Source organism: Rhinoderma darwinii, chromosome 2 (genome assembly GCF_050947455.1).
Source record: "Rhinoderma darwinii isolate aRhiDar2 chromosome 2, aRhiDar2.hap1, whole genome shotgun sequence".
In the NCBI taxonomy this organism is placed as follows: Eukaryota; Metazoa; Chordata; class Amphibia; order Anura; family Rhinodermatidae; genus Rhinoderma; species Rhinoderma darwinii.
Genome location: NC_134688.1, coordinates 437983003 through 438010244, shown reverse-complemented (window position 1 = coordinate 438010244; position 27242 = coordinate 437983003).

Sequence of the window (27242 nt, the reverse complement as noted above, 5' to 3'; positions counted from 1 at the left end):
TTACAAAGCCCCTGAGGGGACAAAACAGTGGAAACCCCCCACAAGTGACCCCATTTTGGAAACAACACCCATTGAGGAAATTATCTAGGGGTATAGTGAGCGATTTGACACCACAGTTTTTTTGCAGAAATTATTGGAAGTAGGCCCTGAAAATAATAATCTACATTTTTTCAAAGAAAATGTAGGTTTAGCTAATTTTTTCTCATTTCCAGAAGGACTAAAGGAGAAAAAGCACCACAAAATTTGTAAAGCAATTTCTCCCGAGTAAAACAATACCCCACATGTGGTAATAAACGGCTGTTTGGACACACGGCAGGGCTTAGAAGGGAAAGAGCACTATTTGACTTTTTGAGATCACATTTAGCAGGAATGATTTGCGGAGGCCAGGTCACATTTGCAAAGCCCCTGAGGGGACAAAACAATGAAAACGCCCAAAAAGGGACTCCATTTAGGAAACTACACCTCTTGAAGAATGCATCTAGGGGTGTAGTGAGCATTTTGACCCCACAGATGTTTCATAGAATTTATTAGAATTAGGCAGTGAAAATAAAAACAGTCCTTTTTCTTCAATAAGACGTAGCTTTAGCGCAAATTTTTTCATTTTCTCAACAAATAAAGGAAAAAAAGAACCCAACATTTGTAAAGCTATTTCTCCCGAGTACGGCAATACCCCATATGTGGTCATAAACTGCTGTTTGGGCAAACGGCAGGGCTCAGAAGGGAAGGACCGCCATTTGGAGTGCAGATGTTGCTGGATTGGTTTCTGGGCACCTGTGGGCCCAAAACAGTGGAAACCCCCCAGAAGTGACCCCATTTTGTAAACTACACCCCTCAATGCATTTACCAAGGGGTGTAGTAAGCATTTTAACCCTGCAGGTGTTTTGTAGAAATTAGTGTGCGCTCAATGTTGCAGAGTGAAAATGGGATTTTTTTCCATAGATATGCCAATATGTGGTGCCCGGCTTGTGCCACCATAACAAGACAGCTCTCTAATTATTATGCGGTGTTTCCCGGTTTTAGAAACACCCTACATGTGGCCCTAATCTTTTGTCTGGACATATGACAGGGCTCAGAAGTGAAGAGTACCATGCGGAGTGGAGGCCTAATTTGGCGATTTACAAAGTATTGGTTCACAACTGCAGAGGCTCAGATGTGAAATAATAAAAAGAAACCCCTGATAAGTGACCCCATTATGGAACTGCACCCCTCAAGGCATTTATTAAGGGGTGTAGTGAGCATTTTCACCCCACAGGTCTTTTCCATAAATGAATGCGCTGCGGATGGTGCAAATTAAAAATTTATATTTTTCCCTAGATATGCCATTCAGTGGCAAATATGTCATGCCCAGCTTATGACGCTGGAGACACACACCACAAAAATTGTTAAAAGGGTTCTCACGGGTATGACGGTGCCATATATGTTGAAGGAAACTGCTGTTTGGGCACGCTGTAGGGTTCAGGGCCGAGGGAGCACCATTTGGCTTTTGGAGAGCGGATTTTGCTTGGTACTATATTTGTTTGAGTATTGCTGGTGTTTTATAATGTGGGGGTACATGTAAGCGGGGCGGAGTATATAAGGGGCATAGTCAGGTGGTATAAAAAAATAAAAATAATCCATAGATGTGTGTTACGCTGTGAAGCAATCCTTTCTGCACAGGCCGGTGTCGCACTGATAAATGGTGTCATTTCTTATCCCCCTTTTGGTCCACACTCCGCGCCTTTGTAGTTTGGGGAATTTTGCTGGGAAAGTATTATCCTGGTATAATACGGGCACCGTCGCTTCCATCGGATATGATTGGGCCCTCCCTTCCTGGTTCCCTAATTTTAGGTCCTTGATAAATCGCCTCTTGAAACAGAAGAAATGTTCTCCTCGGGCACAACTGCATATTTTTTTATTTCCTGACTTATTGGAGCCATAACTAATTTTATTTTTCATAGACGTAGCGGTATGAGGGCTGGTTTGTTGCGGGACGAGCTGTAGTTATTATTGGTACCATTTTGGGGTACATGTGACTTTTTGATCACCTTTTATCCTATTTTTTGGGATGCCAGGTAAACCAAAAAACGCAATTCTGGCACAGCTTTTTTTGGGTTTTTTTTATACAGAGTTCACCACGCATTATAAACTACATGTTACCTTTATTCTGCGGGTCAGTACGATTCCGGCGATACCTCATTTATAGAACTTTTTTATGTTTTACAACTTTTTGCACAATAAAATTACTTTTGTAAAAAGAATGTATTTTTTCTGTCGCCAAGTTGTGAGAACCATAACGTTTTAATTTTTTTGTCGACGGAGTTGTATGAGGGCTTGTTTTTTGCGGGACGAGCTATAGTTTTTATAGGTACCATTTTTGGATACGTGCGACTTTTTGATCACTTTTTATTGTAATATTTGTAGGGCAAAGTGACTAAAAAACAGAAACTCTGGTAACGTTTTTTACGGGTTTTTTTTACGCTGTTCACCGCGTGCAATAAATAATATAATATTTTGATACCTCCGGTCGTTACGGTCGTGGCGATACCAAATACATATGGTTTATTATTATTTTTCAATAATAAAGGACTTGATAAGAGTAAAAGGGGGATTGTGTGTTATTTGATTACTTGAAACTTTTATTGTTTTCAAACTTTTATTTTTTGCACTTTTTTTTACACTTTTTTATACTTTTTTTACACTTTTTCTCAAGTCCCACTAGGGGACTTGAAGGTCCAACGGTCAGATTTTTTTTTTTCTAATACATTGCACTACCTATGTAGTGCAATGTATTAGATCTGTCAGTCATTCACTGACAGCAAGCCGTTTAGGCTTCGCCTCCCGGCGGGGCCTAAATCGGCTTCCGTAATGGCAGAGCAGGAGACCATTGTGTCTCCTGTTGCCATAACAGCAGTCGCCAGTCCCGATTGCCTGTCAGGGCTGGCGATCTGCTTGTAACCGCTACGATGCAGCAATCGCTTTCGATTGCTGCATCGAAGGGGTTAATGGCAGGGATCGGAGCTAGCTCCGGTTCCTGCCGTTACAGGTGGATGTCAGCTGTACAGTACAGCTGACTTCCACCGCTGATGACGCCGGATCAGCTCCTGACCCGGCGCCATCTTGCCGGCAGCTACGGAAGCCGATCAGGCTCCGCCGCCGGGCGGATCTTGACCGGCTTCGGTGCTAGGCAGACCGGGAGGCCAGTATTAGGCCTCCGGTTGCCATTGCAGCCACCGGAACCCCGGCAATTTCATTACTGGGGTTCCGATGAGCTGCAAACACCTTAAGTGCAGCGATCGCGTTTGAGCGCTGCACTTAAGGGGTTAATGGCGGGGATCGAAGCTAATTTCGGTCCCCGCCGTTACAGTCGGATGTCAGCTGTAAGATACAGCTGAGATCCGGTGATGATGGGACCGGCTCAGCTTCTGAGCCGGTGCCAAACGTTTGACGTACATGTACGGCAAGATGCGGGAAGTCAGTACTTTCCATGACGTACATGTACGTCAAATGTCGGGAAGGGGTTAAAAGAAACAGGATCCTGACCTGTCCACAGAATTTAAGGCAGCACAGAGTATTTCAGGAGATGAGCGTGCAGATTCAGTGCTGCTGTTAACTCTGCTCTTACCATTACGTAGCTCTCAGTCTGTTATCTCTCCTCCACTCCTGTCCTCAAGAACACCTTCACATGATTGGCAAGTCACCACGTAATGGTAAGAGCAGAGTTCACAGCAGCACAGAGTATTTCAGGAGATGAGCGTGCGGATCTTGTGCGTGGTGGTGACTTGCCAATCATGTGAACGTGTTATAGAGGACAGGAGTGGAGGAGATGTAACAGACTGAGCTACGTAATGGTAAGAACAGAGTTCACAGCAGCACAGAGTATTTCAGGAGAGGAGCGTGCAGATTCAGTGCTGCTGTGAACTCTGCTCTTACCATTACGTAGCTCAGTCTGTTACCTCTCCTCCACTCCTGTCCTCAATAACACCTTCACATGATTGGCAAGTCACCACCCCGCACAAGATCCGCACGCTCATCTCCTGAAATACTCTGTGCTGCTGTGAACTCTGCTCTTACCATTACGTGGTGACTTGCCAATCATGTGAAGGTGTTCTGGAGGACAGGAGTGGAAGAGAGGTAACAGACTGAGAGCTACGTAATGGTAAGAGCAGAGTTCGCAGCAGCACTGAATCTGCACGCTCATCTCCTGAAATACTCTGTGCTGCCTTAAACTCTATGGACAGGTCAGGATCCTGTTTCTTTTAAATGCTGCACTGTAGCGCAGCCTTATATAGTGGATCGAGCGGGTTCCCCAGCAGCATTTAAAAGAAACCGTGTTTGTGTATGTGTGTGTTTGTGTATATATGTGTGTTTGGGTATGTGACTTTGTCTGTTTTTGTTTTTATATGTGTGTTTGTGTATATGTGTGTGTATATATGGGTGTGTTTGTGTATATGTGTTTTGTGTATATGTTTGTGTATATATGGGTGTATTTGTGTATATGTTTGTGTGTAGATGTTTGTGTGTTTTTGTATATGTGTGTATATGGGTGTGTGTTTGTGTGTATATATGGGTGTGTTTGTGTATATGTGTTTGTGTATATGTGTGTTTGGGTATGTGTGTTTTTGTTTGTATATGTGTTTGTGTATATGTGTTCGTGTATGTGTGTATAACTGTGTGTGTGTGTGTTTGGATATGTGTGTTTTTGTTTGTATATGTGTGAGTTCGTGTATATGTGTGTTTGTCTGTTTATGTGTGTGTGTGTGTGTGTGTGTATATCTTGTTGTGTTTGTGTATATATGTGTGTGTCTGTGTATGGTTGTTTGTTTGTGTGTGCGTGTATATATGTGTGTAGGTGAGTAGAAGTATTGGTATTGTTCACGTTGATAACTGTTTTTTTATGTTGTTGCAGATTTTGATGTACCGATTGGACTACATCTTCGATTCGTTGGACTACTGTGTAGATCTACGTTTTTTCACATTTTAATCAAATGGTTAACGAGGGTTTTGTTGGGGATTTCTTATTTCAATAAAAAAGAATTGTCTTTGTGTTTTTTTTTAAACTTTATTAGTGCCTAGATAATGGCAGTTGGCTGATTGACAGCGTCCATTATTAAGGCGGTACTTAGTGTTAGCCGGTGCAGAGGCTAGCACTAACCACCCATTATTACCCCGGTACCCACCACCACCAGGGGTGCCGGGAAGAGCTTGGTACGATCCAGTACCTGACCATCTGTTGTGATGGTCGGGTACTGGGGCGGCCGTAGGCTGGTATTATGAGGCTGGGAAGGGCCAAAATCAGTGGACCTTCCCACCCTTGTAATGCTAGGCTGCTGCTGCTGTGTTGTATCGGGCTGGTTATAAAAATGGGGGGGACCCCCACGTCGTTTTTTTTTTTGAATTTAACAAATTTAGCAATAGACGGGTCCCCCACATTTTTAATAACCAGCCATATACAAGGCCGCAGCAGTCTGGCATTACATGGGTGGGAAGGGCCACTGGTTTTGTCCATTCCCAGGCTAATAACACTGTGTTGTATGTGGCTGGTTATGATAAATTGGGTGGAACCCCATGTCTTTTTTTAAAAAAAAATGTAAATAAATAAATAATTTAAAAAAATGACGTGGGGTCCCCCCCACTTTTATAACCAGCCAGATACAACACAGCAGCAGCAGCCTAGCATTACAAGGGTGGGAAGGTCCACTGTTTTTGGCCCTTCCCAGCCTCATAATACCAGCCTGCGGCCGCCCCAGGGCCCGACCATCACAACAGATGGTCGGGTACTGGATCGTACCTGGCTCTTCCCGGCACCCCTGGTGGTTTTGGGTACCGGGGTAATAATGGTGGTTAGTGTTAGCCTCTGCACCGGCTAACACTAAGCCTCGCCTTAGTAATGGATGTTGTTACTCAGACAGCGGCCATTACTAAAGTGGTAATAATAAAATTTGAAAAGACAAAGATATAGATAAAATATTTTATTGAAATAAAGCACCCCCAACACAACCCTCATTAACCATTTTATTGTAGAAAAAAAAAACGTCATCTAAGTAGTCCTCGAAACCGACGTAGTCCAAACACCAAACCTGTAAAAAAAATAAAAAAATGAAATAAAACATGTCGTAGGCTTAGATTCAGTTTAATGTGTGATACTGACTGTTATACCATGTATAGAAGCCTGCCGTGAAGTTGACTTAGATACAGGGCGCCAGCAGACAGTATCATACATGGCCATACATACATATATACAAATATACATACATACATATATACAAACATACATACATATATACAAGCATGCACATATATACATGCAAATATACATACATGCAAACATACACACATATATACATGCAAACTATCATACATACATGCATACACACACACATGAAAACATACATACAAACAAACATGCAAAGATACATACATACATACATATATACAAGCATGCACAAATATACATGCAAACATAAATACATGCAAACATAATTACATACATGCACATATATATAAACATACATGCAAACATACATGCAAAATAAAAACATGCAAACATACATACATGCACATATATACATACATACATGACAACATACATACAAACATACATGACAACATACATACATGCAAACATACATACATGCAAACATACATACACACATGCAAACATATATACATGCAAATATACATACAAACATGCACATGTATACATACATGCCAACATACATGCAAACATACATGCACATATATACATACATACATGACAACATACATACATGCAAATATACATACATACACACATGCACATATATACATACATGCCAACATACATGCACATATATACATACATGACAACATACATGCATAGATGACAACATAAATACATATATATATATATACACACATGCAAATATACATACAAACATGCATACATACATGCAAACATACATTCATGCAAACACACATACATGCAAACATACATACATACATACAAATATACATACACACATGCACATATATACATACATGACAACATACATACATACATACATGACAACATACATGCAAAAATACATACATGCAAACATACATACATACATACATGCAAATATATACATGCAAATATACATACAAACATGCACATATATACATACATGCCAACATACATGCACAGATATACATACATAAATACATGACAACATACATACATGCCAACATTCATACATACATACATACATACATACATACATACATACATACATACATACATACATACATGCCAACATACATACATGCCAAAAAATAATAATAATACGTTCATACTTACTTTCCTCCTGTCCGGCCTCCAGCGATGACGTTTCATTCATGTCGCCGCTGCAGCCTGTGATTGGCTGCAGAGGCGGTCACGTGGGATGAAGCGTCATCCTGACGTGCGTGACCGCCACTACAGCCTGTGATTGGCTGCAGCGGCGAAAGGGATGAAACGTCATCGCTGGAGGCCGGACAGGAGGAAAGTAAGTACGAACGTATAATTTTTATTTTTTTATTACATTTAAATAGTGTTTTCCGCGCGCCGAGCATGTACTGTGAAGGTTGCTGAAAGAGTTAGTGCAGCCCATTAACTCTATCAGCACCCTGGACAGTAGCATGCTCGGCGCTCGTAAGTGACAGGTTCGGTCAGAACTAGTTCGGTCCGAACCGAACTTTTTTGTGAAATTCGGCGAACTAGCCGAACCGAACTTTTGATAAGTTCGCTCATCTCTAATTATGGGGTATTGAGTGCACAAAGCCTCAACATAACAAAATGTGAAAAAAGTGAAAGGGTCTGAAGACTTTCTGAATGCATTGTATACAGTGTGGCAATCTAGTTATGGACAGGGAGTTTCTTTATTTAGAGTCCCCTTTAATAAGGGGTGTATTTGGAATACTGTAAGGGTATGTTCACACGGGCTATTTTCGTCCGTAAACGGCCAAAAAACGGCCGAAAAATCGGAAGCAGAATGCCTCCAAACATCTGCCCATTGGTTTCAATGGAAAAAACAGCGTTCTGTTCCGACGAACGGTTTTTTAACGCGGCCATTTTGAGAAATGGCCGCGTAAAAAAAGTCAGTGAAAAAGAGGGACGCTTTTGGAGCCGTTTTTCATTGACCTATTGAAAACAGCTCCAAAAACGACCGTAAATAACGCAGCGAAAATCGCGAGTGGCTTAAAAAACGTCTGAAAATCAGGAGCTGTTATCAATTGAAAACATCTCCGTATTTTCAGACATTTTTGACTCGTGTAAACATATCCTAATTGTTTTATTTGGCTATTAGTATAATTTTCCATGCTGCGATACACCGGGAAACACCGTGACCCGCCCCCCCCCCCCCCCCGGATGTGAATGTCTTTGTTGGCAAAACAGAGAACCTGTTAAAAATTTGAATCCAACCCCTGCCTATAAGTCAGAGTTTTCATATCACTTTCCAATTGCTATCTCTTTAAGAAACACTTTTTTTTACGTAACCACACAAGTCTCCTTTCTTCTTGATATGTGGTGACTGAGATAAAATTACAATACTTATGACTTAAACTATATAAATCTTCTTTAACTTCTTCAATATTCTAAAACTTATCCAAGTTTTTCCTTTTGCTTTGCCCATATTTTAGCAAAGAAATTAGTTTTGGAAGACTTGTCTCTAACCACAGTCCTCTGGCTCCTGTATTAGGTGCAATATTTTTTATTCTTCTTGGTAAAATATGTCCCCACCCATTTTTTTCTGACTGTATTCCAGAAAACATGATTTTCTGTACATAAACACAATTATTGCCACCCAGCCAGATTTTAACCCTAGTCAATCACTGCTTTTTTTTAAAAAAGAAAAAATGATAATGTGAAATTGGCACATTATTGCTTAAAAAAAAAATCATAAATCTATCATCGGTTTGTAAAACCACAACAATTACTGAAATGGCATGAGTCCTAACCCAAAATCAAAGACATGAGATTGTATAGTATTGTACGCTAAAAAAGGGAAACTTTGTGTACTGGACTGGATGGAAGCAAAAGCATTACTAATGTCTTCAAATTACAGAGCTCCACATTGTCACACAGTGTGTGCATATCACATAATATGCTGTGTGGAGCCAATGGTGTACATAACATAGAGGCCCTCATGCTTCTGCTATGGTGGTCATGGACAGTGGAGACCACAGCCCATGTTGGCCCTATCTTCCTTTTCCATTAGCATTGTGAGACTGTACAGTTTTTCCCCTTATCTCGGGAAACCCAACAACAGCAAATAAGAGAGGTAAAATGGCCTGAGAGTCAAGCTGGCCTTCCTTTTACTAAGCATTGAAAGAAGGAAGATGAGGGGCGACGGCAACAATCATCATAGACTCCTTTATTAAGTGATGGAGGGTATACTGTGGTCACTAGTAGTTTTTTTTTCCCCAAAATAACATTTCCTGGACCTCAACTGTAGTCACAGAGGTTCTTCTTTCATTTTTGAGTGGAGTAAGACTTTAATAAGACATTTCTATAGACGCATTGTAAGCAAAAAATGAAAGTGAATGTCCCAAGTGGACAACCTCTCTTCAAAACAAGTCTTTGGAGTAGCTTTCTGACTAATAAAGGGGTCCCAAGCAGGCAACTATCTTCTATGATGTCCTAATACAGCACATTTATAGGGGGTCCATTTGAGAAAACCCTTTTAAAGTCCACCTAAATGTGGAATATAGAGAACAGTTTCCCAATTACTAGTCCTTTATATATTAATATACTACATTAATATCGTCGGATGAGTTGGAAGAATGGAATTTGGTATAGCTTTATTACAGTATTACCATTGGCGTATCTATAGAAGTAGCAGCCATAGCAGCCAGATGCAGGGCTTAATAGGAGACTATTGGAAGTACAATTCTCTACCAGTGATCTAATGATCGCATATTCAAGTCACCTAGTGGGACTATAAAAAAAAAATTTAAAATATGTTTTAGTTTGCAACAATATCCCAAAAAAAAAAGTAAAAGTTAAGAATTCCCCTTTTCCAATTTTTTTTGTAAAAATAAATTAAACAAAAAATAAACATAACTACACACGGAATAACATTAACCTGTAATTTTAACCGCTCAGAAAACGCTTTAAAAAAAACTATGGTGGGACTTCTGTTTTTTTTTTTCCAATTCTATGTCACAAAAATATTTTTTAAAAGTTTCTCAGTACGTATAATGATACCATAAAAAAATGCAACTTGTCCTGAAAAAACCCCCAAAATAAACCAAGCCCTAATAAGGCTGTTATCGGAAAAAATAAAAAAATGATGGCTCTTGGAATGCGGGGGGGGGGGGATAAAACTAAAATGAAACAAAATATGAAATTGGCTTTAAGGGGTTAATTATTGCTACTTATTCTGCTGTTTCAATTTACTATCAATAGCTGTTGGGGTCCTTCTCATTTTGCTATGGGGCCCTATGAATTCTAGTTTTGGCCCTGAGTAGTCCACTTACTAACTTGGCAAATACCTGGGACTAATCTGGTACATCACTATGAAAAAGTAAGGGCTCGTCCACACGCTGCGGAATTGCTGCGTTTTTTTTCATCCGGTATTGCGGATGGAAAGAACAGCAGAATACAGTAGCAGCAAAGGGGATGATGTTTAACAAATGTCATACACACGCTGCGTAAAAATTCAGTGCAGAAATTGACCTGTGGTGCGTATTTTTCGGACCGCAGCATTGTCAATTCCTGCTGCGGAAAGTGGCGAGAATTGCTGCGTTTTTCAGAGGAGATGTCACCATCTCCCAACAATGTGAAAAACGCAGCAAAATACGCACCATTTTCTGCCATAAAAAACACAGGAAATGGTCCATAGCGGAAAGTCTGATACTTTCAACGGAATTGCTGTAGAAAATTTCTGCAGCAATTCAGTTGTGTGTGGACAAGCCCTAATACCTCTAAGGCCAGAATGACACACACAGTTTTATTGCCGCTTTTGTGGCGGTTTTTTGGACACAAAAAAATAACATTCATCAGTGTTTTATTTATACATTTTCTTCCTTTTGGATCTACTTCTGGCTTGGGCTCAAAAAAACTGAGCCAAAAACTGTATCAAAACTGTGTGTGTGATCCTGGCCTAATAAAGAAGCCATTTTTGATGCACTGCATTTACCCCAAAAATAAGGCTCTACTGTATACAGCGACTACCATAACATTAAAACAGTAATTTATTCAATGCAGACAATTCTGGTAGCACATAAGTAAAAGTAATAGACTCCGCTCACTGCACTGGAAAAATATTTATCTATCAATCAATCAGTTTCAATTGCCAAATTTCTGACACCAGCAAATGATTTTTAAATTAGGCAAAATAATTCACCTCCACTGCAGGAATAGGACTGGCTCAGCGCTCTGTGAAATAACTTTCTGTTCCATGAATGGTTTAATAATACGGGGAAATTATTTTCCATGAACCTTAGTGATAATTGTTTAAATCAAGGACATATGTGCAATTTTACCAAACATGAATACATTGTCCTGCTAATCACAGGAACGCTCCTGTAACAAAGGAACTGTGTGCACATTTTATTACAGTAACGTGACATATTACTCCTTTTATGACACACTTTAAATAAGAATATGACAGGATTTAGTAAGCAGTGAAAGTACAGACGATGGCAGAGGATTTATGGAGAGCTCCAGTGGCCGCTGCTGTGAATCTACCACTCTCTTGATATCACTTATGAAAAGACTTCCGGTATTCTGGTCTGTTTAATGGAGCATTCGATTGCCAAGATTTTTTCCCCCAAGTATATTTCTGGATAATTATATCATTAAAACCCCAACGTTACATTCTGTCCAATAAATTGTCTACACCTCTTGATTCTCAGATTAACAAGCAGTTGGAAATTTTATATATTTAGCATGGCAATGTATTAAGTAGCGATTATAAGAAAAAATGGTAAAAAAAACAAACTATTTTGAATTGGGAATTAAATTCTGGCCATTCTTGTGCGTACCATGTCATATATTTGTACAACCTTAATAATTTGTACGTCTTTCATAACTTAAATAAAAATTTTAAAAAAGAGTTATTTTCTGCTTCAGAGTTATATGTCTCCACGTTCATTGTAGCTGGATGGCTGGAGATTAAGTTTATCAATCCAAGGATCAGTGCACAAGGCATTTCCACATGATTTAGCTATGTACAGCAGCATACATGCTCTATGGCAGGGGTCTGAAGCACGTGGCCTGCAAGCCGCATGCGGCCCCTGGGACTGTCATCTGCGGCCCGCGGGACACAGAGCCGCTAGTACAGACTTTGCTCCGGGATTCTGGAATTCCCCGACATCGCTGTCTATATATGGACAGTGTGTCAGGGTCTTCCCCAGAGCGGAGTTCCAGGCAGAGCGCTAGTATCGGCTCTGCTCCGGGACTCTATGGGATTCCCTGACATCGCTGTCCATATATGGACAGTGTGTCTGGGTCTTCCCCAGAGCAGAGTCCCGGGCAGAGCGCTAGTATCGGCTCTGCTCCGGAACTCTGGGAATCCCCTGACATCGCTGTCCACATTTGGACAGCGATGTCTGGGTCTTCCCCAGAGCTGGAGTCCCGGGCAGATCGTTAGTATAGGCTCTGCTCTGGGACTCTGGGGAAGCCTCTGACATCGCTGTCCATACATCGACAGTGATGTCAGGGGCTTCCACAGATCAGGAGTCCCAGTGATGTCAGGAGCAGAGCTGGAGTCCCAGGAATAGCCTACTAGTGCTCTGCCCGGGACTCCAGCTCTGGGGTTGCCCCTGACATCCATGTCCATATATGGACAGTGATGTCAGGAGCAGAGCTGGAATCCCAGGCAGAGGGCTAGAAGTGGCTCTGCTCCGGGTCTCCAGCTCTGGGCAAGCCCCTGACATCACTGTCCATATATCGACACTGATGTTACTGGCTTTCCCAGAGTTCCGGCGCAGAGCCTATACTAGTGCTCTGCTCGCTACTCCGGCTCTGGGGTTGCCCCTGATATCACATTCTGGTCCAGGAGGATCCCCTGACATCACTGTGTATGGACAGTGACTACAGGGGCTCCAACAGTAGAGGAATCCCCAGCCAAAGCGGCGGCAACGCTCTGGCTGGGGATTTCACTCCTAGAGGGAGCCCCAATGGGGCTATCTACTTGGGGTGTGTGGCATTATCTGCAGAGGGCACTATGGCAGCATCTGCGGAGGGCACTGTGGCAGCATCTGCGGAGGGCACTGTGGCAGCATCTACGGAGGGCACTGGGTCAGCATCTACAGAGGGCACTGTGGCAGCATCTACAGAGGGCACTGTGGCAGCATCTACGGAGGGCACTGTGGCAGAATCTACAGAGGGCACTGTGGCAGTATGTACAGAGGACACTGGCATTATCTAGGTGTGTGTTGCATTATCTACAGAGGGCACTGTTGCATTATCTACAGAGGGCATTGTGGCATTATCTACAGAGGGCACTGTGGCATTATCTACAGAGGGCACTGTGGCATTAGCTACAGAGGGCACTATGGCAGCATCCACAGAGGGCACTGTGGCAGCATCCGCAGAGGGCACTGTGGCAGCATCTACAGAGGGCACTGTGGCAGCAACCACAGAGGGCACTGTGGCATTATCTACAGAGGGCACTGTGGCAGCATCCACAAAGGGCACTGTGGCAGCATCCACAGAGGGCACTGTGGCATTATCTACAGAGGGCACTGTGGCATTATCTACAGAGGGCACTGTGGCATTATCTACAGAGGGCACTGTGGCAGCATCCGCAGAGGGCACTGTGGCAGCATCTGCAGTGGGCACTGTGGCAGCATCTGCAGAGGGCACTGTGGCACTATCTAAAAAGGGGCTGCCCAATCTTGACATGTGTGTCTGCTAACTGAGCCGCCGGACTGCATTTAGCGACACTTAAACTGGAAAACTGGATTGTTGAAATAAGCACGTGGAGAAATATCTAAAATTTTAAACCTAGTGGTATTGTTATAGTAATGTAGTATTATTATAGTAGATCAAATAACTCATTGATTAACAATAATTTTGGATTGTATCAAATTTGAAAGTAACGCGGCCCGTCAACTTCCCATTTTTTCTATATGTGACCCACTTACCCGGCCGAGTTTGAGACCCCTTCTCTATGGGTTAGTATAGAGCACCCATAAGCAATTCATGTGCTGCCATATGGTACCTTATTGAGGCAATGCTTCTATGTAAGAATACCTCTGTAATAAGTAGACATGATTTTCTTAGGATCCATGAGAAAACAACCTCTGTGTACATCATGTATATCCAGAGGCACAGGGATGTGTATTATGAACCCTTAGCAATGTATTGGTGCCCTATTATAGACCAATGTAATATGCATCCACAATACAACCATAGGCATGATGCCCTAGGCCGAAGTGCATTGGTATATTGCAGGAGTTGCCCTTTCTCATTATGGTCCATTAACTAGTAGTGGGAAACATATGTGTGTAACTTCTGGGACATGTTGAGTAACAGGAAAATGCAGACAACACTTGTGCAATATTTCTATTGGGAGAAAAAGAAAACTGCTTAAATGGACACTAAGTTTTGAAACAATTTATGCTAATCTAATAGTATACATAGATCAACTTTGTAATTTACTTATTGTTAAAATGTAGTTGTTTTATCCATGCATATTCTGTGTGACATTACTGCCACTAGGTGTCTCTTTTTCTGTAATCTGTTGTCCACCCCCTGTTGTCAAGCAAAATCCATCCATAGTTACGGAGCTTAGGAGAGGGACTACAGGAAGTGGGGGGGGGGGGAGGTCTCTTCACTGCCTGCCAATAGAAGTCTGGAAAGGGGAGGGCAGAGCAGGAGGAGGGAGCAGTAACAGAGAGTGAGAGATAGAGACACACAGACACACTGCCCATATAAGTCTATGGAGAGGGGGGCAGGAGCAGAGTGAGAAAGATACACACAGACGTGCTGCAGCTCCCTGGTAAGTGTTACTGTCTCACCCCAGTGCTGGATTCGAAGAAGCTAGTGGAGAGAGGGAAACTCCGGCCACAGCCCGCCTTGCAAGAAACCTGTGAAGTAGGAGATGGTGAGTGCTCAATCGGTCTGATGTTTGTGCCTCTACTTTACCTGTGTTTGTATGTGTATAAGTTCCAATATGTGTGTATATGTGTCTCTGTGTGTGTATCTGTGTGTCTAAGTGCCTATATATGTATCTGTATTTCAATATATTTCTGTGTGTGTCCGCATCTACTACAGTACATTATCTGTACTCAGGTTAGGGCCCTTTTATACTGGCCAAATGATCGGGGAAACGAGCATTTACGGAACGCTCGTTCCCATTAATTGCCCTGTGTAAACAGGACAACGATCAGCCGATGAACAAGCAAATGCTTGTTCATCGGCTGATTGTATAATTTGAAATGACTAAACTATTATTATTGTCGGCAGCGCACCTCCTTGTGGAAACATGGAGACGTGCTGCCGACATGATCGAAATGTATGGGGACGAGCGATCGCAGTAACGAGCACTCGTCCCTGTACTAACTCTTTGTGAGAGAAGCAAATGAGCGCCAATCAATGAGCTGTTTCGTTGATCAGTGTTCGTTTAAACATAAATGTACCTTAACACTACTAGATTATCTGTACTCAGAGAGTTATCGCTGTGTGTTATCTGTGGTGTTACATAGGACTGCAGGTAACATCTACTACATTATCTATATGTCTATATATGTCCCTTTATGAATGTACAGTATATATGTGGTTCATTTTTAGTTTGTGGAGGGCAGCAACAGAGAGTCTTGCACAGGATGCCACCCAATCTAAGGCTGGCCCTGCTCAGACTCATAGTTTAAGAAGCGCTGCAGCCATTTCTGGACAGTGCTGAGGAGAACGGCGGATCCATGGCACAACTGGAGGGTACCAGGTAAGGTATATATTATTTTACCATGTTGTATGTCCCAGTCCCCGGGACCAAAGAGTCACTTCAATTGTATCTGCGGCCTTAGGCGAGGCAGGGAACCATCAGTTCCATTCCTCGCCATTATGCGTTTTCTATTGTGACGTCATCGCACCATCTGTAATTGTTCCATTGGAGCGCACCTGATTAGAAAAGACCAGGCCTGCATCAACAGCAAACGTAAATGGTGATCTCAGGCCGACGCTAGTAAGTCCTAGCGCAGGGATTCCTGCCTATCTAAAGGAGTCCAGCACTAGGTTCATATTGGCACACGAAGCCGAGATGCGCCAAAATTCTGCCGCATCACGAGTGATCCCGAGCCACTTACAAGGCTCAGCAGACACAATTCTAATCTGTTGTTGGTTAGTTTACATCATGTGATGGCAGTTACCTAAGTTCGTTGGCCTACTTTTAAAAGTAGGCCAATGCACTGAAGTAACCTGGGAACATGTGATGTAAACTAACCAATAACTGCTTAGTTAAACGGGTTATCCGACGACCAAAAATTACTTTGGATTTATCTTTTTTATTATGAAAAGAAGTCATTTACTAATGTACTTTCATTTTTAATTCTGTACTGAATCATTCAGTTCAAACCCAGTGAATTGGTGCCGGACGTCCTGTAGTTTTGCTAATATTGATGACGCGCTAAAAAACGCTGTCATCGAAGTAATCCTCGAATCCGAAGTAGTCCAACAACCGAACCTGTAAAAAACACACAAACCCAAAAAAAACATTAGTAGCACATAAAAAAGCTAAGAAATTATCATACTTACCTTTCCTGTGTCCAGCGCTGGAGCATCAATGTCAGTGAGCTGAGCTGTTTCCATAACTTTGGAAATTACGGGGGGTGTCAGCAGTAAAAGTGCCTAGGGCAGCACCATTTCTAAATACGGCCCTGCTCTGTGGTTTGGCACTCAGTAGCAGACCGGTATAAAGTGTAGACATGTCTATAGACCTCTGATCCATATAGTTCGATAACACCTTATGTGCCAACTTGCTTTACTCCACTAGCAAGAAAACTGTACCAGCTGGATCTCTGTAAGAAGAGAGTCAGTACCTCCCAAGAATCTTACATGCGAAGAAATTTTGAAAAACGGAGATGACTTAAAACATCGATGTAATTCAGGTGATACCAATACATGCCATATGTAACATTTTCAGAATACTTATATGTTATTTTGTATCTGACTAATATGCATTTAACAGCTTAGATGAAATTTCTCAAAGCATGTCAAGTTTATAACCCTGTATACGCCTAAAAAATGTATTTATAAAGGAGATTACTCCTTAAACATCTGCAGTTCACATGCCCAGACACCAGCGCTTGCACCGCTGGCTTCTGGAAGAGTTGTATGTAAACAAATCCCAGTAAATCTTTCCATTCCAAGATTGTCCAAGTATGGTTTAATCTTAAAGAAAATAGCCCATAAATCCTGAAATTGAAATGCTCTGTTTTTGTCATGCTAGAAGACAGACAGTGACCAACTCTGTAACCACAGGAGTGTACTTTTATGTTATCTCATGTCTGCTGCTATGTCGTTTATATGCTGACGGTTTCTGTTTTAAATTTTAATAGCCTTTTAAAATGTCTATATTTAAGAAACACAAGGATGTGTTTTATGACAGATCTATGTACTTTATGGCAGCAGAGCCATTCTTCGGCAGAAATGTGTCAAGTACAGCCGCTTCCTGAGGAGCAAGATGAATCTTACCTTGTTTATTGAATAGCATTACTTCTTTTCTTTTTCTTTCTGATGGATCTGTAAATTATTACACAATTGAGGTACATGTTGTACACAAATATTCATTTAATGGTGAGTTCAGTGGTGGAATATTTCTGCTGCGGGTTTTACCACAAATCCAAAGAAAATCCACTGCAGATCTGTGGCATGTTGTTAGGGTCATTTCACACGTAAATAGCGTAAATACTGCGGATTTTCCGCAACCGATTTAGTTGCGGAAAATCCGTAGCATAATACAGTAGCAGCATTCAAACAAATCCCATCCACACACTGTGTAATTGATAAGTGGAAAAAATGCTCAGAAATTGAACTGCGGTGCGTTTTCTAATCTTCCGGCAGGGCTTAATAGTTGCCTGTCAGAATCACGATATACTGCAATACATTAGTATTGCAGTATATCGTGCAAGCGATCTAACGATCGCTGGTTTAAGTCCCCTAGGGGGACTAATAAAAAAAGTAAAAATGAGTTAAAGAGGCTCTGTCACCAGATTTTGCAACCCCTATCTGCTATTGCAGCAGATAGGCGCTGCAATGTAGATTACAGTAACGTTTTTATTTTTAAAAAACGAGCATTTTTGGCCAAGTTATGACCATTTTTGTAATTATGCAAATGAGGCTTGCAAAAGTCCAAGTGGGTGTGTTTAAAAGTAAAAGTCCAAGTGGGCGTGTATTAGGTGCGTACATCGGGGCGTTTTTAATACTTTTACTAGCTGGGCGCTGTGAAGAGAAGTAACATCCTCTTCTCTTCAGAACGCCCAGCTTCTGACAGTGCAGATCTGTGACGTCACTCACAGGTCCTGCATCGTGACGGCCACATCGGCAGCAGAGGCTACAGTTGATTCTGCAGCAGCATCAGCGTTTGCAGGTAAGATCGACTTACCTGCAAACGCTGATGCTGCTGCAGAATCAACTCTAGCCTCTGGTGCCGATGTGGCCGTCACGATGCAGGACCTGTGAGTGACGTCACAGATCTGCACTGTCACAAGCTGGGCGTTCTGAAGAGAAGAGGATGTTACTTCTCATCAGAGCGCCCAGCTAGTAAAAGTATTAAAAACGCCCCGATGTACGCACCTAATACACGCCCACTTGGACTTTTACTTTTAAACACACCCACTTGGACTTTTGCAAGCCTCATTTGCATAACTACAAAAATGGTCATAACTTGGCCAAAAATGCTCGTTTTTTTAAAATAAAAACGTTACTGTAATCTACATTGCAGCGCCTATCTGCTGCAATAGCAGATAGGGGTTGCAAAATCTGGTGACAGAGCCTCTTTAAATAAAGTTTTTTTAATGTAAAAACCCCCCTTTTCCCATTTTCCCCCTAGAGCATAGTAAACAAATAAATAAACATAATTGGTATCGCCACGTCCGTAAAAATCTGAACTATTACAATATATCATTATTTAACCGGCACGATGAATGCTGTAAAAAACAAATTGTAAACACCAGATTCTCTATTTTTTGGTCACCTCATCTCCCACAAAAAATAAAATAAAAAGTGATCAAAACATCACATATACACGAAAATGGTATCATTATAAACTACAGCTAAGGCCTCATTCACACGGCAGGTTTTCCCGGTCGGGCGCCGGCCGTTCATAAATCGGCTGCATTAGGAATAATAGACCCCTAATGGGGCTATTCACACGACCGATTTTTTGACGGCCGGGAAAACCGGCCGTCAAAAAATAGGACATGCTCTATCTTCGGCCGGGTACCCGGCCGCCCGGCTCCCATAGAAGTCTATGGGGCCGGGTAATACACGGCCATCACCGGGATGTGTCCCGAGTGATGGCCGGGATTTCCGGCGCTTGCGCTCTATCTCCTCCTCCTCACAGCGCAGAGTGCATGTGAGGAGGAGGAGTTGATGCCATTCGGACGAATGGCATCGTTGTACACTGTGTGGCAGGGCCGGGGTGTACAGCAGGTGGAAGGGAGCGCTGCGCTGGCTCCCTTCCCCTGCTTGTTTTAAAAGCGCCCTGGCCCGGCGACACCTTCGATGGCGCCGCTAGCAGCTGCTGCTACTACTGTAGCGACGCCACTATAGCAGAGCGGGGAGGTATCTCCCCGCTCTGCTATGTGCTAGTCGCACTTTAGCTCCATGAAGGAGCGGAATCCCCGTGTTTTCGGGGATTCCGCTCCTGGACAGAGCGCTTGATGTCTCTGTCCATATCTGGGCAGTGATATCAGGGGAAACTCCTGAAGCGGAATCCCCGAACACATGGGGATTCCCCTTCAGGAGTTGCCGCTGATGTCACTGTCCAGATCTGCCCGGCCCGGCACGGATGCAAAACTTAATGCAAACCGGCCGGGCAAAATGGCCGATTTTACCGGCCGACACTCGGGCTCGGGAACGACCCGGTCGTGTGAATCCCGCCTTATCCCGCAAAAAAACACTTAATCCATGGAAAAATAAAAAAGTTATAGCTCTCAGAATTTGGCGACATAAAATAAAATTTCTTTTTTACACTTAGGTTATTACCTGTAAAAGTAGTAAAATATAGAAAAAACTATATATATTTGGTATCGCCGTAATTGTATTGACCCACAGAAAAAAGTTAACATGTTTTTTTAATTGCACAGTGAATTACGCAAAAACGGCACGCAAAAAAACCATGGAGGAATTGCTGTTTTTTTCATTTTCTACCAACAAATATTTTTTTGCCCGTTTCCTAGTACCAAAATAAATGATGCTAAGAAAAACGGCAACGCGTCCTGCAAAAATCAAGCCCTCGTAGGACTATATCAGAGGAAAAATAAAGAAGTTATGGCTTTTGGAAGGTGGGGAGGAAAAAACAAAAATGAAAATCTGAAAAAGGGCTGCGGCGGGAAGGAGTTGATAGAAGGCATTTAAAGAAGACACAGGTCTAGAAACATTTTTTTAGGACAAAGTGTATGTAAGACCACATCATGTTTTCTATGCTGCAGTTTCCCCTATTGAAGACAATAGGAATAACCTTAAAAGTTACCCTAAAACCACCACCAATATGGTATGCTGTGAAGTGGCTAAAGAGCTTGTGTGCAAATGGTGGACCACTTTTCCCTCCACTGACAGCAGTTTCTTGGAGTGTTTCTGTGTCCTATGTGGCGAACAATCTGATTCCCAAACACACTAAGGCCAATTTCATAGGAAGCTGAGCATCAATATGGGGTGTGGGAGGAAACCCCCGGAAAGATGGAGACAATATACAGACTCCATGCTGAAGTTATCCTTGATCAGAATCAATAGTTACATAGTATGTCTGCAAAGACACATGTCCGTCAAGTCCAATCAAGGGATGGAAGAAGGGAATGGGATGTGGGTAAACTATAGAACCTATTGATTCAGAGGAAGGTAAAAAAAAAAAAAAAGAAAAACCTTAGGGCATGAACCAATCTGCCCCAAAAAGGAAAAAATGTTCTCCTGATCTCAAGTGGCGATCAGACAGGATCAACATTCAAACAATAATTCTTTACATTAACATAGGTGCTGATATTTTTTTGTTCTAAGAAATGATCTAACCCTTTTTTAAAAGCCATCTACTATTCCTACTGTGACCAGCTCCTGAGGTAGGCAAGTCCACAGATTTACAGTTCTTATGATAAAGAAGGCTTGTCGTCTTAGCAGAAATCCTTTTTTCTCCAGACGGAGTGAGTGCCTCCCGTTTTTTTTAGGGGATTTTACATGGAACAGCTAGAATTAAACCCATGACTCCAGTGAGGCAAGGCAATAGTGTTAATCACTGAGCCATCGTGCCCCTATACACCCAAGGAACAAGCAGGAACATATGAACGGTAACGCCAAACAGTTGCGAAGTCAAATAAGCGCTTATTTTCTTCAAGCAGCTCTTGATACAAGATGTGATGTGATAGTATGTACTGGGATTTCGGGCAGCACAAGACTTTCGATTAGTGAATTTTAGAAATAACCGGTGACATTTCATAAGTGCCATTAAACCCTTACTCTTATACCTGCAATTTTATCCTTAGCTTATATAAACTATATACTCCTAGTGTATACTGTACATTGGAATTCAGTAATGTAAGCAATGTAATCTACCTCTATACATGTCACTGGGATTTTAGGAACACGCATCTATGGATACGATCGTGATTTATTTTCGCCCGATGTATAATAAACAAATTGATGGAAATTATAAAGGGTCATATGAATAAAAGTGGGTGATTTCTTAGCTGATAATTGCATGTTAGAGCTGAGAGCTATAAAATGGATACATATGGACACATTAAAAGGTTTGCTAAGTATTTAGCTGATTTGTTACCTGGGGTCATAATAATAATTCTCATTTATTAATCACATTTGCACATTCATGATAATGTTGTGTCAGTTATTTGGACAGGAAGTCATGATGCTTTTAATAAAACAGAAGGGTGATATAAGCATGCAATGTATTTATCAGGTGCCCTAGCTGAAATGCAGTGACATTGCGAGGAGAAGAAGAAGGTACCAAAAATTTTAAATTATAACCTATGCTGACCAATACATTTTGTTCATTAAGAGAAACGTCTTGCCATCTAATTTTACAATATCTGAAATGTGAATAGCACCTATGCTGAAGATTTATAGCTGGAGTTAGGTTTATGATTCACTGTATATTCGATAACAAGTGTCGTTCAAATATGTAGATGTAAATTCACTGCCTGATAGAACGATTAAAATTAAGTTTATTGTTAAATTGATAAAAGGTATGGCTCAACCAGCCATTATTCCAGAAACAGGCAAAAGCAGGTGATTGGCGACAGGAGAGGTGTACCAGAGAGAGTGAAGTTGCTCAAACGCTCCAGGACCACCCACCCTGCTTATTATGGTATATCGCTACACCCTTGCCAATAGATAACAATCTATCCAAATCCAACGCGTTTCAGCAACACTTCAAGAGTGATGCCTCATCAGGGATTATTAGATAGCGATTTCAATTAGAATTGTTAGATTTCAACAACTGGATAGCACTGTATACGTGCAGATTTTAGCCTCCAGACGCGTGAACGGCTCTGATACAGTGCTATCCAGTTGTTGAAATCTAACAATTCTAATTGAAATCGCTATCTAATAATCCCTGATGAGGCATCACTCTTGAAGTGTTGCTGAAACGCGTTGGATTTGGATAGATTGTTATCTATTGGCAAGGGTGTAGCGATATACCATAATAAGCAGGGTGGGTGGTCCTGGAGCGTTTGAGCAACTTCACTCTCTCTGGTACACCTCTCCTGTCGCCAATCACCTGCTTTTGCCTGTTTCTGGAATAATGGCTGGTTGAGCCATACCTTTTATCAATTTAACAATAAACTTAATTTTAATCGTTCTATCAGGCAGTGAATTTGGAGTTAGGTTTACCCACTAATATTTATAAAGGGTTGTCACTTTCCTACCCTGGAAACTCCACCTAGGCTATAGATATGTCTACTAGAGCAAGGATAAATGTATATCATCAGAAAATGTTATATGATTGAAACCCCGGCTTATAAAAAATAAAATTAACATTGTTGTTTGTTGTTGTATTTTATGAGACTATTATGCACAAAAAAAGAGTAATCTTGAAATATTGTAGTTTTCACACTGGCTACTAGAGCAGACACAATAGCATAACTCCCAACTTTAAAGTATCGCAAAGAGGAACAACCGATGCTGCGCTCATAGCCCCCATAGAACCCCCACACAGTATAATGCCTCTATAGCTGCCCCCACACAGTATAATCACACTATAGCTGCCCCACACAGTATAATGCCACTATAGCTGCCTCCCACACAGTATAATGCCAAATAGCTTCCCCTACACAGTATAATGCCAAATTGCTGCTCCCACACACAGTATAATGTCCCCATACAGTATAATGCCCCTATAGATGCACACATACAGTGTAAAGCCAACACAGATGCCCCATTATATACATTATAATACCCCATGGCTGCCCCATAAAGCATAATGCTCCCATAGCTGCCCCATACAGCATAATTCCCCCATAGCTGCCTCCATACAGTATAATGCCCACACAGATGCCTCCCATACAGTATAATGCTCCATAGTGCCACAGTGCCCACTGTAGATAGTGCCACAGTGCCCACTAGAGATAGTGTCCACATAGATGGTGCCAGTGCCCACATATAAAGTGCCAGTGCCCAAATATATAGTGCCACTGCCCACACAGTGCCAATGTAGATGCTGCCCATGTAGATAATGCCACAGTGCCCACATTTTAAGTGACAGTGCCCTCATATAAAGTGCCAGTGTCCACAGTGCATATGTAGATGGTGCCCATATAATGCCAAATTGCCCATTCCACAGTGCCTATGTAGGTTGTGCCACACACCCCTTGAAGATAGCATCACCCTGCCTGAAGATAGCGCTAACCCCCACTGTCAATAGCGCCACCCTGCCTGTATATAGCGCTAACACCCCGTGTAGATAGCTCCATTGTGGCTCCCTCTTGGAGCGGAATCCCCAGCCAGAGCATTGGCTACGCAGTGGCGTAACTACTGCTGTAGCAGCCATAGCAGCTGCTATGGGGCCCACGGCATGATGGTGCCCATGCTGCCCCCGTCACGGGCTCCACCATGCCTGCTTGCGCCTCTTGCAGCCGCTATGGCTGCTACAGTGGTATAGACGCCACATTCAATAGTAACTGCGTCCTTAGGATGCAGATACTACTGAACGCTTTGGCAGAGCTGGGAGGTATATCCCTGCTTTGCCATTTACTAGGCTACAGGCTGTATGGCGCTATCTACAGGGGGTTTGTATGGCACTATCTACAGGGGTACTTTGTGGCACTATCTACAAGGGGGAGATGGGGCGCTATCTACAAGGGGGTGCTGCATACACTGTCTACAAGGGGGAGGGCAGCACTATCTATAGGGGGGAAGGGTGGCACCATCTACAGGGGTTGTATAGCACTGTCTAGAGGGGGGCAGTATGGCAGAATTTACAGGAGGGACTGTATGGCACAATCTACAGGGGGGCACTATATACAAGCGGGGCTGTGTATGGCACCCACGGGAGGTGGGTCCCAGTCAAAAGTTTGCTATGGGGCCCAGTCTTTCCTACTTACGCCCCTGGCTGTGGATTCCGCTCCAGGAGGAGCCCCTGACGTCACTGTCCATATATGTATAGTGATGCAAGGGGCTTCTCCAGGAGGGGAATCCTCGGCCAGAGTGTCGGCAATGCTTCAGGAAGAGCCCCTGACGTAACTGTCCATATATGTACAGTGACGCCAGGAGCTTCTCTAGGAGCGGAATCCCTGGCTAGAGCGTCGGCACCGCTCTGGCCGGGGATTCCGCTCCTGGAGAAGCCCCTGGCATCACTGTACATATATGGACAGTGATGTTAGGTGCTTTAAGGTGTCGGAATCCCCAGCCAGAGTGTCGGCAACGCACTGGCCGGGGATTCTGCTCCTGGAGGAGTCACTGACGTCATTATCCATATATGCACAGTGACATCAAGGGCTTTCCCAAGACAGTGCTCCCCGGCCAGAGAGCTTTCATTGCTGTGGTCCAGACATCTATAGTTGAATGCTGGAGCAGGAGCTAACGGTTCCCTGCTTCAGCATTGGATTCAACTGAGAATTTATTGATTAACTCTTTATTAACTTTTTTAGTGGGGTACTGGAAAATAAATCTTTGCCATTCTTTTTTGCGTCTTAATTTTACGCCGTTTACCGTGTGGTATAATTAACATAATAACTTTATTCAGCGAGTCGTTACGATTGCACCGATACCAAATTTATATAGGTTTTATATGTTTTCCTAGTTTTACACAGTAAAAACACTTTTTTTTCAAAAAGATTTGTTTTTGTGTCTCCATATTTGAAGAGCCATAACTTTTTTATTTTTCGACCGATGCAGTTGTATGAAGGCTTTTTGTTTTGCAGGACGACTTGTAGTTTTTATTAGTACCATTTTGGAGTAAAATGCGACTTATCAAAATTTTTTAAAATTAGGATGAACAGAAAACAGCAGTTCTGGCATTGTTTTTTATTACATTTTTTACTGTGTTCACCATCCGGGTTAAATAATCTAATCATTTTATAGTTGGGTTCGTTACTTTTTTTTCATAATAATGTATTTTAAAAGGGATAAAAGTGGGTTTTTAATTTTTTTCTACAAGGGACTTTTATTTATTTATTTATTTCAAACTTTATTTACCTTTTTTTTAGTCCCACTAGGGGACTTTACTGTGTGATCTTTTGATCGCTTTTATAATACACAGGCATCTGTTTGATCTTGCGATTAGTCCGCTGTCTTTGTACCACGCCTGTCCACGTCGGCCTTTGCCAACATGAACTATTCTGGAGTCAGTGAACTGGGGATTATAGCAGCCAAGTCCACAACCCCATATGGAAGTTAAAGGGTGAAAACCTAGTTATATCTTAGATTCAGCTCACCAGTTTAGTCCCACACCAATTCCGCTGGCAACACAGTGGGCTCACACAATCCCATGTAGGACCCATGACAGTCATAACTTCTAAGGGCCCCGTTGTAAAGTCTTCCTAAAACCATAACATATTGCTTTAATTATCCGAGCGTATATACTGTATGCATCTACACATTGGGAAAAACAGGCTGTTGTGTGTCTTGTGGTATTAAGAAGTGTAATGTTCAAAACGTATGGTACTACAAAAAATGGTACTACCCAATACAGACAGAGTGGTCTTCCTGCATAGAGATTTAAATGGCATGCGATCATGTATGGAGTCGGCTATATGATTGCCCACTGGGTGCTCATGGACAACTACAGCTAGTTGCATTTAAATTTGAAAAAAGTAGAAAAATGTAAGCACTCACCGTTTGATGGCAAAAAAACATATTTTATTTTCTGATCATGGTCTGTAAGATATGGAGCAAGCCTACGGTCGTTTCACGTTAACACACGCTTTTTCAAGGCCCTACACAAGAAGTGTAATGTTTTTACTATTACTATTTCATTGCATTTGTAGTATTTGGACAAATATTATCAATAAGTAACATATGATGGACATTCTAGAACCTATATTTTCAATATAAAAAAGATATCTCTTATAGAAAAAATTATACATTTCCGATCACTGATTTGAATACTAATAATAAACTTACCTGGAATTATAAAGTCCCCTGAGCATTTTTATGTTGTATTTAGCAACCGATACGGTAGCAATAATTGTAATGGCAGGAAGGAGGTGATGGGAAAGTGAGCCCTAATCTACCCACCGCCCTGTCCCTGCCTACTTGCAACGACCCGCCCTAGGCGACGGGGTACAACTGGGCGGCGGTCCCTACGCTGTCTAAGTGCACGGGAAAACAAACAGGGAACACGCAAGGGAAGGGGCAGTAGCCACGGAACGCCACGAGGAAACGGAGCGGCGAATGAACAGTCAGGACCAGGACGAAGTGAGTACACCCAAGCGGGCACGGAGACAGAAGCAAGCCAGGGGCAAAGCAAAGCAGGTCAAGCGGAACTGCAGCAAGGCAGAAGCACGGCAGAAGCAGGCTGGAGCAAGCAGCAGTGAGGCCAGGAATCCAGAAGAATTACAAGCACTGAGGAAGAGAACAGGGCAGGTAATAAAGGACAGGGGGCGGAGCTAACTCCGACAGACCAGGCCGCGATAGGCTCTCCCACTCC